The sequence below is a fragment of the Lissotriton vulgaris genome, chromosome 7 (assembly GCF_964263255.1).
Source record: "Lissotriton vulgaris chromosome 7, aLisVul1.2, whole genome shotgun sequence".
In the NCBI taxonomy this organism is placed as follows: Eukaryota; Metazoa; Chordata; class Amphibia; order Caudata; family Salamandridae; genus Lissotriton; species Lissotriton vulgaris.
In genome coordinates, this window is record NC_141695.1 from 1081504542 (window position 1) to 1081517238 (window position 12697).

Consider the following 12697-nt stretch of genomic DNA (forward strand, 5'->3'; position numbering starts at 1 on the left):
ACCAAAATACATTAGCAGTAAGCGTGAGCAGAGAACTCAGCTCCGCCCGCGGAGTATGAAGAGATTTGCCTACTCCGTGTTCTGCAAAGAAAGCGTAATACGCACATCTCTGCCTACTCCGCAGCGGAGCGGAGTCGACCAGCCCCGTCCCCAACACCCCAAGTAAGAATTAAGCAAATATACAATGTAGGGAAAAGAATATTCACTTACCTTGCCTGCGGTGTTCCCGGGCTGCCGTCCTCCTCTTCCTCGGCGGTTCACGGTGATCTGCCCAAGCGCACGCGCATTCCCTGAGAAATGGGCATGTGCAGACGCGCGCATGCGCAGATCACAGTGAAACGCAGAGGAAGAGGAGGACGGCAGCGCGGCGACGTCGCAGGCAAGGTAAGTGTTTAATATTTTACATATGTATATTCCTTTAATTCTTACTAGGGGGGTGGAGGGCAGGTGGCAGAGCGGAGTTGGTCCCCAACTCTGTGGACCTCTGCGTAGAGCGTCTCCCCCCAGGGTTAATTAACAGTCCACGTTCCCTGCAATATATAGACAATGAGAGAGAATGACATATTAAACAGACTGAAAAAGATTCCGCAAGGTCCCACCCCAGGCCGGCTTGCCAACAGGCAGTTGGTCATTCACACTAAAACACAATTCAAACATGCAGAAAAATGATACATAACAAATATAAACACAATTAGTGCTACATCAGCTACTTATCACTCACGGAAGGGGGCTCAGCAGGCAAGGTGTCATTCTGGTGTGCCCGCTCACATGGGTCAGCCTGGTGGCACACTAGGTTATTCGTAGTGGTCAGTCTTTACAATGGAAGTCTTTGTTGTTCTTATTAAAACTAAGAAAGTGCACAATGAATGGGATACGTTAATTAGAAAGAAGAGTAACGAGGTAATACTAACTTTCAGAAAAAGACCAGATCAGGAGGACTATTTTCAGCTGGATGAATAATGAGACTGAGCATTCCAAAACATGAGTTGAATAGTGGGGGATGTTCGGAGAACTAAAAAGCTGAAGACTTCAAAGACTAATATTTTATTAATAAAATTATTAATAGCGTTTTTGGTGGCTATTAAAATAATGAGAGGGGTGCTCTGTTGTAGTATTTTCTAAATATGAAAAATGTGCAGATATCATAGTAAATGTATTTCTGATAATTAGTGGTTTTAATGATACATGGAGTTTTAACCGATAAACTGATGTGCACTTGAAACAAGTTACCTAGGTAACTTGGAAGTGTAAATAATGCTATGAATAATTGTGTCACAGTTTTGAGTATTACACTGTTATTCTTAAAATGCGTGTAGTTTCTGGTGTTCTACTCACTTTTTCTAATCCTCATTCCCTCTCTCGGTCAATGTATTGCTGCAAAGCTATCTTTCCTTTTGTTTCCACAAAGCATCAAGTAAATGACGTTAATATATTAGCGATATACAAACAATGTCAGAAAGTGTGCCTTGTGAAGGGAGCTTCCATCATATACTCAAAGTATTATTTTGAAGGTCTTCTGCTGGAAGTGCTAGTATCGTCGTATAAATTCCATGAGCCATTGTCTAAGAAAAGTTTAATTTGTGCAGAACATTTCCTGAGTACAGTTAATAGGGGAGCAAGCAGAAGATTACTCTTAAGAAAAAGGGATAGAGCTAAAGATTTAGAAAATTAATTTGCTGTTTCTCCTTTGCCAGTGTGACCCTAACCATGATCATCCCATGCTAAATTTGAAAAATCTATGAATAGCTTGCATATTTGGTCTATAAAAACCTTTGGGTTTCTGTCTTTTGTGGAAAATTATTTCTTTATTATTTTCCTCACAGATGAAAGGCCATGCTACTGTCAGTACTCTTTATGAGTTTGACACTTCAAATTTTACTCAATAGGAATTATAGAGTCTCATTGATTTTGCATTTATCTGTACTGCTGTAATTGGCCTTCATGGAATTTTATGCATTTTTCTCTGTACTGCATTTTATTTATACTGTATTAAATAAACTTTTGGCCTTATTTTTGACCTAGAACTCAATTCTTTATGCTTTCAATATTTAATCCCATTTAACCCTGGTAAATTGTGTTTACTTGATCAGGGGTGTAGTCTCTAAGCGCGGGATCAACTGGAGACTCTGTAGCCAAATTCTTTTGGTAAATATCAGGGTGATTTAATATTGGGGCTCTGATGATTATTGGGGTTCCACTCTCACATTAGCATGGACTAGTAGAGTCAGTTCCCCGATAGTGGGGGTTAGGGTCAGTTAGTGAGGAATTTGCGGTTAGCTAGAGTATCCACCAGAAAGAGTGTTATAAAAAATAAGTAACTGCCATTTTTTCCTCAGACCAGAAAATTTTGCATAACAGATTGGGCAAAATGCCTTTTCCATTGGATCTAGGTATCTAAGGAGTTGTGCTTTTTAAATATGTGAACTTTCACCCACATAGCAACCTGGCAGATGTCCAAGACTAGCACATCGCACACTAACACAGTAGTAAGAACCTTTACCCTGGTAGAATCAGTGCATAGTCCTTCCAATCAGTGTAAAAGCTGAGAGCTCTCTTTGGGTCGAGACAATGAAGTTTCTCTTCCTCTTTAAATGACTCAGGTGGGAGAAAAGAAAACTTGCAGGGTAAAGAACTGTCCTTTGTGAGAAAGGTGTGACAATTTTTAGAAGAAATGCAGCTTTAGCCCTGAACACTAGCTTGTCCAGGAAGAAGGTGGGATACATTTGCTGGACAGATAGTGCTTGTAGTGTGCTCATGCGGTGAGCTGACATTGTCGCTATAAGGAACCCTGTCTTTAGGATGAGCAATTGGAGCTGACACCTAAGCACTGGCTGAAAAGGAGTGCAATTGGGAAAGTGAGAAGCAGATTACAATCTCACTGATGCAACACAAATGGTGTTAGTGGGAACATATGTCACCTCTTTTGGAAAAAGCATTACAACAATTTAAACACAGATAGCTGATCGGGTAAACATAAAAAGGCTGAAAGAGCTAATAAGTAATCCTTAACTATCACCACAGCAAGACCTTGTTGAGCTAAGGATAAGCAAAGGAGTAATAAGTCAGATAATTTGCCTGTAAAGGTTGGATATTCAGGAAAGAAACCCACACAACAAACTTCTCCCAGCGCCTTGCATTGATTGCTTTAGTCCAGACATGTAGCTGGCCAAGAGAACACTCACTGCTTTTAGAATGGAGATCAAAAGCTGTCAAACCTTGTGCCTCAATCTCCAAGCTTGGAGGGGTGGGTTGTGTGGGCCTGGGTGCAGGACCCTGCCCTTCTGTTACATGGGGTCCACCTAAAGGGGCAGCTGGATCAGAGGGCAGATATTCAGGGCCAGATGTGTTCTGGGTATCATACGCTGATCACCCAGTTCAGTGCAAATAGGATGACCCGGGACCGGTCGTTACATACCTTCATCAGAACTTGAGCAGGAGAGGTAAAGGTGCGGAGGTAAACAGTAGTCCTGTGCTCCAGTCCAAGCAAAAGGCGTTTTCCAGCAAAAACCTTCTTGGGCACTTCAACATGCAAAAGTATGAATGCTGCACGTTCTCAGCAGTGATAAAAAGAACGAGCCTAGGCTCTCCCTATTGTTCGAAGATGCCCTGTGCCACCTCTAAGTACAGTGGCCATTCGTGATTTACTAGACAATATTGGCTGAGATCATCTGCCCTGGCATTTAAAGATTCTGCCAGGTGCTGTACGACTAGGGAGAGGCTCTAATTACTGGGTGGTGGTGTTGTCCATGAAAACTCTCACTAGTCCCCCTAGATGGACAGGAGGAAGGCCTTCAATGCCAAGTGGATCACCTGCAACACTAACAAGTTGATGTGGAAAAGAGTTCAAGTCAGAGATTGAAGACCTCCTATCTCTACCCCTCCCCTATGACCTCCCAAATCCAGCATTGATGCATTTGTTACAACTATTAGCTGTGGGTGGAGTAGGGAGTGGGGTCTGCCACCAGTCCAACTGTGGCCCAACAGCCATCCAAAGCAGGTCTGTTGCAGTCTTCTTCTGCACTTGAATGAAATCCAACAAGTTCCCTTGGCACTGGGCCCACAGAGACGTCAGGTCCCATGGGAGAGTCAGCATGCGCCATCTAGCGTGATCCAAAAGCAGGATGCAGGAGGCCAAGAAGTCTCAGAGTCTCTTTCACTGAGACCCAAGCGAAGTGCTGAAATATTGGGATCATACCACAAATGTCCTGGACTCATTGAGGAAGAGGAAAGGCTTGGAAAAGCACTTTAGCCAGGATGGCTTGAAAGAAGGGGTGCCTCTGTGAAGGAGTCAGGTGTAACTGTGGTTTGTTAATGCAAACCCCTATTGATGTCAACAGATTAGCCTTCGTCTGGAGGTGGTCCTCATTTGTCTATTGCAAGTTTGCCTTCAGCAACTAATCGTGGAGGTGTGAGAAGAATGCTATTGTCAACCTCACAAAGGTGGCCAGCAACCTCCGCCATTATTTTCTTGTACACTGTAGGCACACTTGTAAGGACAAAGGGGAACACTGAGAACTGAAAATGCTTGTGGCCTATCTGTAACCTAAGGTAACATCTGAGGGACTGCAGGATAGGGATGTGGAAATAGGCATCCTGCAGATCATCGCCATCATCCAGTCTCCTGCATCCAGAAAAGACAGAACTTGGGCTAGAATGAGCATCTTGAACTTGTTCTTCTAGGGGAAGAAGTTCAGTGTAAGGGTGGGTGGCAGAGTTCGTGGCGTTGTGCAACTTCGCGCTCCGTGGAGAAATGCAAAGTTCTGCAAAAACGTTGTTAACCATCAGGGGAGCGGAGTTTATCCAAGCCCCGGCAATCACCCTTCATCAAACACCATGTCCACACCGTATCCGAGAACATGACATGATCAGCTCTCGCGCCTGCTGTGGCTGAATCCCACTTGGCCTAGTCCTATCCCGCCGACCTATCACTGCTACAAGAGAGAGTATTGTCTGTGCAAAGCATCAATGCTCATTCATTATGCACAATATGGGGCCTGCACAAGCAGCTTCCCACATGCACACTTGAGAGAGCAGTCTGCTCGCAGGCCCCTTGCATTCTCCTAGATGACCGCAAATGTGCCCCGCTTACTTCCTTACCAGGTCCTGGGCTGGCGATCCACAGCCTGTAAGGGGATTGTGCACCACCCGTCTTGACACGGGAACCTTTCTGGCCAGTCCGCAGTGCCTTGCTGTCATCAGTGATGTCACTGACCATGTCATGAATGACGTAATATGTGACTTCATCAGCAGTGCATTACTGGGGTGCGAATTATAGTTAGCTCAACTAACTATAACATCCCTGAAACCTATGGTTTTTTCAGTAAATTTCTATGGTTTTTTAAATGCTAATTTTTAACTATAACGTCCCTGAAACCTAAGGTTTTTTCAGTGAATCTCAAAGGTTTTTTAAATGATAATTTCTAACTATAACGTCCCAGAAACCTGTTTTTTTCAGTGAATTTCCAAGGTTTTTTAAATGATAATTTGTAACTATGGCTACAGAGGTAAGTATCATGATCCTCAATGCCTAACCGTTCTCTTGTTATGAACCTCATATTGTATACCTACTATGCTCTTGTTATGTTGTACTAATGTTCTTTAGCCATATTTGCCTAAGTGCTGTTAGCATTATGGGTTCCATTCATCTGCCTCATGTCATTCTATCTATGGTCTTCACTATGTTTACCAAGATGTTTCCCTGCCTCTTTTTGGTTGATCTGGTAACTATAGCAACAATATAAACATGCAGTCAAGACGTAATAACTGTATTTTTAACCGAATTTCAGCCTTGTTATTTGGAACTCAAAATGCCAACAGGAAACGTGATCACAATTGAGCGTTCGCAGACACCGTAGGATGCAGTACGTCCTTAAAAGGAGCCACGTCCATCCGTTCACTTTGAATTATTCCCGGTCCTGGTGTCAAGCGCAGCAGTGGCGTTCTTCTCTGTGTGACGTCTTTTCTAGCTTCTTGGTCGAGTTGCAGAGCTGAGTTGACGTGGAGAGCAGGTAAGCTCCCTTCTACACATTTGGCAGTAATTGTTCATTCCGAACCTGACGAAAGGCGCATCAGACGTTTAGGAAGTTGATGCTCCGGAAGTTGATGCACTATTGTTAAAAATGACTTTGATTCTGCATTGTTAAGAAACCGTGTTGGGCGCTTAGCAGGAAGTTGCATAACTCGAATTAAAGCGCAACTCAGTAACATTTCTTTCCGAACCTGATTTAACCCCTTCCATGCTGGGCCATTTCCGCCGCTGTGCGGTAAACAAAAGAACAGGGCGGGGCCGTGACGAACCCCAGCCGTCATCAGCACACGAGCGCCGCAGAGCGTGACGGCTGGGGTTCGTCACCAGCATGGAAGGGGTTAAGGCACATCGGATGTTTTAGAAGTTGATGCGCTACATTGTGAATAATGGCTAAAATTCAGCAAGGTTAAGGAACAGAGTGGGGCTATTGAAGGCATTTGCATACCTTGAATCAAGGCTCTACTTTTGGTGAATTGAGAAACTGGAAGTAAAAAACTATTTAATGCACACTTCAATGGAACTGATAGTTGTGATTATTAATGATAATTATTCTAAGTCACTACAAGGATTTAGAAATAAAGGCTCATTCTTGGTTTAATGGAACTGTGAAAAAGGAACATTGTAAACAGAATTTCATAAATTATTTAGACAGTGGATTGGTTTCAAAGAAAGAAGACAACTCTATACAGTCAACGTTTATTTATTTTCAGGTAAACAGTGGACCATTATATAATTCAAAATTATATATATATTTGCATGTACATATTCTAATGTAGCGACTAAGATGCCTTTACTAATATTTCGAATATCTACAGGTCTCTCTCCCTGCAATACCCTCCCTAATTCCCTTACCCTCGTCTGGCCATTCTGACCCTCTGTTATTGTGTAATCGGAGTCGGGGCTGCCAGAAGGTGGGCCTCTTGAGGGTACTGTTCCTGAGGAACCTAGGAGGGTCTTGACAGTAAGACATAAGAAGAAAGAGGAAGAAATATTCATAAAAAAGCAAGAAAAATGCAGAAAGTGGCAACAGAAGTACAGAAAGTGCAGAAAGAAGAGATATGCAGAAAGAACTAACCGAGGTGTAGAAAGAGGCATTGATTCAAAGTCATCCTGTACCCCCAATGTTTTACTGACTGGTATTGGCGGTAACTGACTCTGCCTAACCAGGCCTAGAGCCAGTGCTATGCTAAAAGACACTTAGAATACAGTGAAAACACCTACCTACACTAGGGAACACTATGCGTTGGGGTACCCCTATGATTGGCATGACCTCCTCTGTAAGGCCCTAGTACATAATAGGGCAGGGAGATTAAAACTACCTCTAAGTCAGAGGTGCAGAAAGATACTTCTTTAAGTAGTAGTGACGTTTGCAGAGTGGTGGAGTAAGAGTGCTGGGCTTCCAACCAGCGCTCAGGAATTCTGCTGCGTAGGACATACAGGAGGTACCAGGAGGGCTTTTATTTTATTTTTTTACCAAATTTTATAGAGCACTTTACATGGACTTACTGGAGGTAACAAGCGGGGTACTTGGCCCCCAAGAACATCCTTGGGGGCCAACTACCCCTCCTATTACCTCCAGTAAGTACTCCACAGCAGGAATGCTATCTTCCCGTAACAGGCCACACCCCCTTTGCCCACCACTCTGCAAAGGCGCTCCCTGGCGCGCTCTTGGATGGGGATTGAAGTCCCCTTCGCTGCTAGGGGTCATTTAGGGCCAACAAGCCTACCTCTTACCTGCAGTAGGCACCACACAGTGCGATTGCTGAGATGTGGACACAGGACGCGCCCCCTTTCTCCACCACTGTGCAAACGCGCCTCCTGATGCGTTGTAAGTTGGGGGATTAAGTCCCCTTGAATACTGAGGGTCCCTGGGGGCCAACTAGCCCACCAGGTACCTTCAGTAAGCACTACACAGTTGGATTGCAGAGAGGTGGTGTGAGGCCACGCCCCCTTTTTACTCACTCTGCAAACGCGCCTCTTGGTGCACTGCTGCTCGGGGAATGAAGTCCACTTGTCTCCTAAGGTCCTCAGGACACGAGAGGTCCTCATCACCCCAACACATTTTGCTCAAAATAACCAAGATATGAAAGTCCTAATGATCCTTCTACCTGCACCCTCATACCGTGGTAAAAACTTTACAGATAGCTCTTCTTCTGAAGCAAAACAACCATGCATACATCAGCTAGTACCTGGTGCATAATTTAAATTACCATGCAGACACAATTTTCTTAAATAACTCAAGGCTGCTTAGAAATGTTAGTTTATGCTATGTAGAATCTTTCTCCTGTTCGAAAATGTTTCTACAGAATCAAAATCTTATGTGGAGCATAATGAATACAAGCCAACTTTCCCTTGTATACAGAGTTACTCTTGAATACAAACATGTATAATGTGTTCAATACCTCTACACAGCTATGATACAATAGGAGCACAAGCTTTACAAAATTATGCAGAATTAATATGGTAGTTACTCGCCAATATGTAAATGATGGAACAAACTTGAACATTTATATGATTATGTCATCAGTGATATCATCAATGATTTCATCCATCAATGATGTCATAAATTATGTCATAGAACATGTCATCTGTGATGTCATACGTGAGGTCATAAGAAGTGCATGGCGAGGCACAAGTTATACTTAGTGCTGCTAACTATCACTGGTTACTTCCTGTGTTTTTATTAGTTTAAAATATTAACGTTGTCACTGAGAAATTCCCTTAACTATAACCTTTGGATTTTCAGGGACTTTCTACATTTTTTCAATTTAAATCAAAAACACATTTTTATTACACCTATGTTACTGAAACTTTTATTTATTAAGTGAATTTGAAGGGTTTTCCTTTTTGTTTTTTAATTCAAGAACATATATGTTACTACACCTAACTAAAACGTTTTTTGATGAATTTCTAGGGTTTAAAATAACAATATTTTTTAAAATACATAGAAACTAACTTCTACAACAATGCTTGCACTGAGAATGTTCAATGTTTTAGTTTTTGTAACTCACATAAACAGAAGTATTCCCAGCAAAGTTTTCATGTTCTTTGCATGTATCCTTACATACACTTCTATTGTGTAAACTATGTATTTTCAGTATGTACATTCATTTTTAAGGTGTTTAATAGCTCACGCGGCAGATTCATAAGATTATAGAGTTATAGATTGTGTTCTAATCTATTGTACAGAGATATTTTTCCTGTGGTCAGTTGTTACTGAATGCTAATCTTTCATAATAAAGTCAGTACAGTATGTATATTGTATTAATTTGTTTACAAACGTACAGCTCTCGCAAGATGATCACAGGAGTCGAACACACAATCCCCTGCGTGGACTATGAGGAGGCTGAACTTCCTGTCCGGCTATCCCGATGCACTCGCGAAATTATACATTTGTAATTATTCATACAGTGTACCTTTATCATTTCGAAGAAAGTAAGACATGAGAAGTGTTGCTTAAAGTAGAAAAAATAGTTGCTGTATTATTGCATTAGAGATATTTGGAATGTTCCTTGTTTTTACAATCTCGCTGGCCTCTCATGAGACACCTGCAAGACACGCTGGAGAGGAAAGACATTCTAAGGAAGGACTGTGATTTGTTCATATGGTCTTTATTTAGCAAAGAAAGATTCCTTCATTGGGTTTTTCTGTGTTTATACCTTTTTTGGCAAGCTCTGTGACATAGCTAATTTTCTGCCACCAGAATGTCATCCTCAGATTCAGTTGAGAACCCTACTACTGTGCTTGCACCTCACCCACCCAAGCAGTCCTTGGTGTGGGAATATTTTCAAATTTGGCAAGGGGAGAAAAAGGATGAGAAATATGTGATTTGTAAAATATGTAAAAAGGACTTCAGTAGGGGCAGCGGGTACAAGCAATACAGCATGAGCAATACTGGGATGTGGCGACACCTTGCTCCGGCTGAGTTAGCCCCTGCTGTAGAGCTTGAAAATGCATCAGGGACGTCCACATTATTTTAACCTAGTGAAACTGAGCCTGCAAGGTACTCACCGCTGGAGCAGATAACAACTCTGGTTATCTGAACAAAGCCCTTTTGCTGCTTATGCAAAGAGATATTTTTTTCTTCTGTGACAAGCAGGGCTGCAATGGACAGGCTTGTCCAGGATCATAAATGCCCAACTTGGCAGTAATAAAAAAAAATCCTATGGCCAGAGGTACAACCTGCCAAATATTGCGTTGCATTTGCGACTTGCAATTTCCAAGGCGCTATTTGGCATGTTCAACAGTGTATTTAACACTGTCTTCGATTCCCAATGGGGTCACAAATTGCAAAGCTCATGAATATTAATGAGCCTCTTGCAATTTGCAAGCTCATTGGGAATGACAGGCTCTCCCAGGGATGGTGGCCTGCTGGGCTCAGCAGGCCACCATGTCTAGGACTGCTTTTAAATAAAGCAGCTTTTTTTTTTAAAATGTAGCCCGTTTTCCTTACAGGAGAACAGGATGCGCCTAAAAAAAAAAATGAAACGTTTTCGTTTCATTTTTAAAGGGCATGCAATGGTCCCTGGGACCACTGACTGCCCTTAAAAAATAATATTGCATGCATTTGCAAATGCATTACCACCTACTTGAAGCAGGTAGTGATTTGCGACCGCAATGACGGTTGCAAAACATTGGTACATAACTGTGCGGTCGCTATTAGGAAGGGAACGCCCCTTCCTTCTAGCCAGTCGCGAAACAGTATTTTACGAGTGCCAATTTATTTGCGAGGGGCCCATGCTTTTTAGCATGCACCAATGGTATTTAGACCCACATGCGCATGCTAAAAAGCATCGTACATCTGGCCCCTAGTTTTTTATCTTCTTTGTATTGAAGGAGATGGTTTTTTTCTTTACTCCCAATTTCCTATTTCACCTGTACCCTTTTAAAAATGATTAAAAAAACACAACACATTGTTAAAAAATGTCAATTAAAAAAGTTCTTTTCAGAGCTACCCTATACTTTCATTATGCATGTTGTTTGTCCTGTTATCCTTTTGTTTCCTTCTTGATGACTCACAAGACACTTGAGAGAGACATGATGCTCTCATATATAGCATGGTGGGCCTCTCATGAGAGCGTACTTTTATATTCGAAATTGCATTTTCACTGAACATGTCCTGTTGTAATAGATAGAATTTATGTGCACCAGACTTTTGCTTCTTCCTTCTTTTATACTATCCCACAAAACTCTTGTGAGATTGTAAAAAAATACTTTCAAGAAAAAAGTACATTTCCCTTCATTACAATATTTACCTCATACAATCTCCAGTACTAGACTATTTGGGGAGAGACTGCGTCTCCACTGAGACACTGCATGAAGATAACTAGTGTGTTGAGTAGGGTGTAAAGGGACACAGCCTCTCCAAACACCTCAAACCAGGCTCAGTAGTATGCATAGTAAGATGGGGAAGGTAATCACCTCACATGTAAGACCACGCTATTCCATACTAAGTGTAACAAGTACTACCCTTCCCACTGATACCACCTCCCCCAGGGAAATAACCCTATTTATTAGTGTGTGGGAATGGATTTGCCTGTCCACTCACAGCTCACCCATGCTTAACAGACATATATATGTGTGTGTATATATATATATATATATATATATATATATATATATATATATATATATATATATATATATATATATATATATATATATATATATATATATATATATTATATCCAAAGACTCCGTCGTCCTTTTTGACAAAGTAGAGTACTCGGCAGGTAGGATACAGATAGTTTATTCAGCCAGCAGCAAACAGCAAAACAGACGCGTTTTGGACAGAGTCCTTCATCAGTGTCTACTAAGATCACTGCGAGGAGGCGTTTTAAATCTTACTAGTCATCAATGTAACAACAGAGATGACGGTATCTACGAGAGCGTCAGCATACACTTTTAGATGGCGGCCATCTTAGCACTGTGTAAGTTCTTAATACAATATTGCTTGCCACACTAAAATCATCATTGGGTGTACTTTAGATACAGAAATCATAATCACTTTTTGCATATATATCGGCCTTAATAGTCCCCGTGAAGTAAAGTCAATGTCGCCATTCGGGAAAACATTACTATTATAAGCCACATGTAGCCCCGCGTATCGGCACTCCCGCGTCCCGCGAGTTCCCGTCATATGTCCACAATAGACCACGGGTGTCCCATACTGTTATTCAGCAATAAATACTTCACCAGAGAACCAAATGTCATCATGCCGTGTATCTGCCAAATTGTAAAACAGAGAACCACACATCATCATCCCATGTATTGGCCAAAATGTAAAATGTAAAACCGTGATTCCTCACACCCAAAAGTGTCACTAACTAATTTTAAAAAATACATTATCTTGACCGTTGCAGTTCCAGAGGTTATGAGCAAAACAATAAACAAGACGTGCACACTTCATTATCATTGCAATACAAGATTTCAGAATTTCAAAAATTTCAATTATAATGATACTGATTACCAGATCACCTTCCTAAATGAACCACAAGCTCCTCACCGCTATTTAGCCCATGTGGGACCTTAGTCTGTAAATCGATTATGTGGCGGGATTCCAGCCTACGTAATCTCGATCCCCTGTCCCCACCTCTCGGGTTCACTGGTACGTGATCCATGCCATAAAATTGGAGCAACTCCCTATTGCTTTGATGTTTAAGAGCAAAG

At 41.8% G+C, this 12697-nt stretch overlaps 1 protein-coding gene across 1 annotated transcript in view; it reads right to left on the minus strand.

The window, feature by feature from the left end:
* Positions 1 to 12697, minus strand: part of LOC147702949 (uncharacterized) — a 4293369-nt gene that overhangs the window by 3342144 nt on the left and 938528 nt on the right. The window lies entirely within an intron of this gene.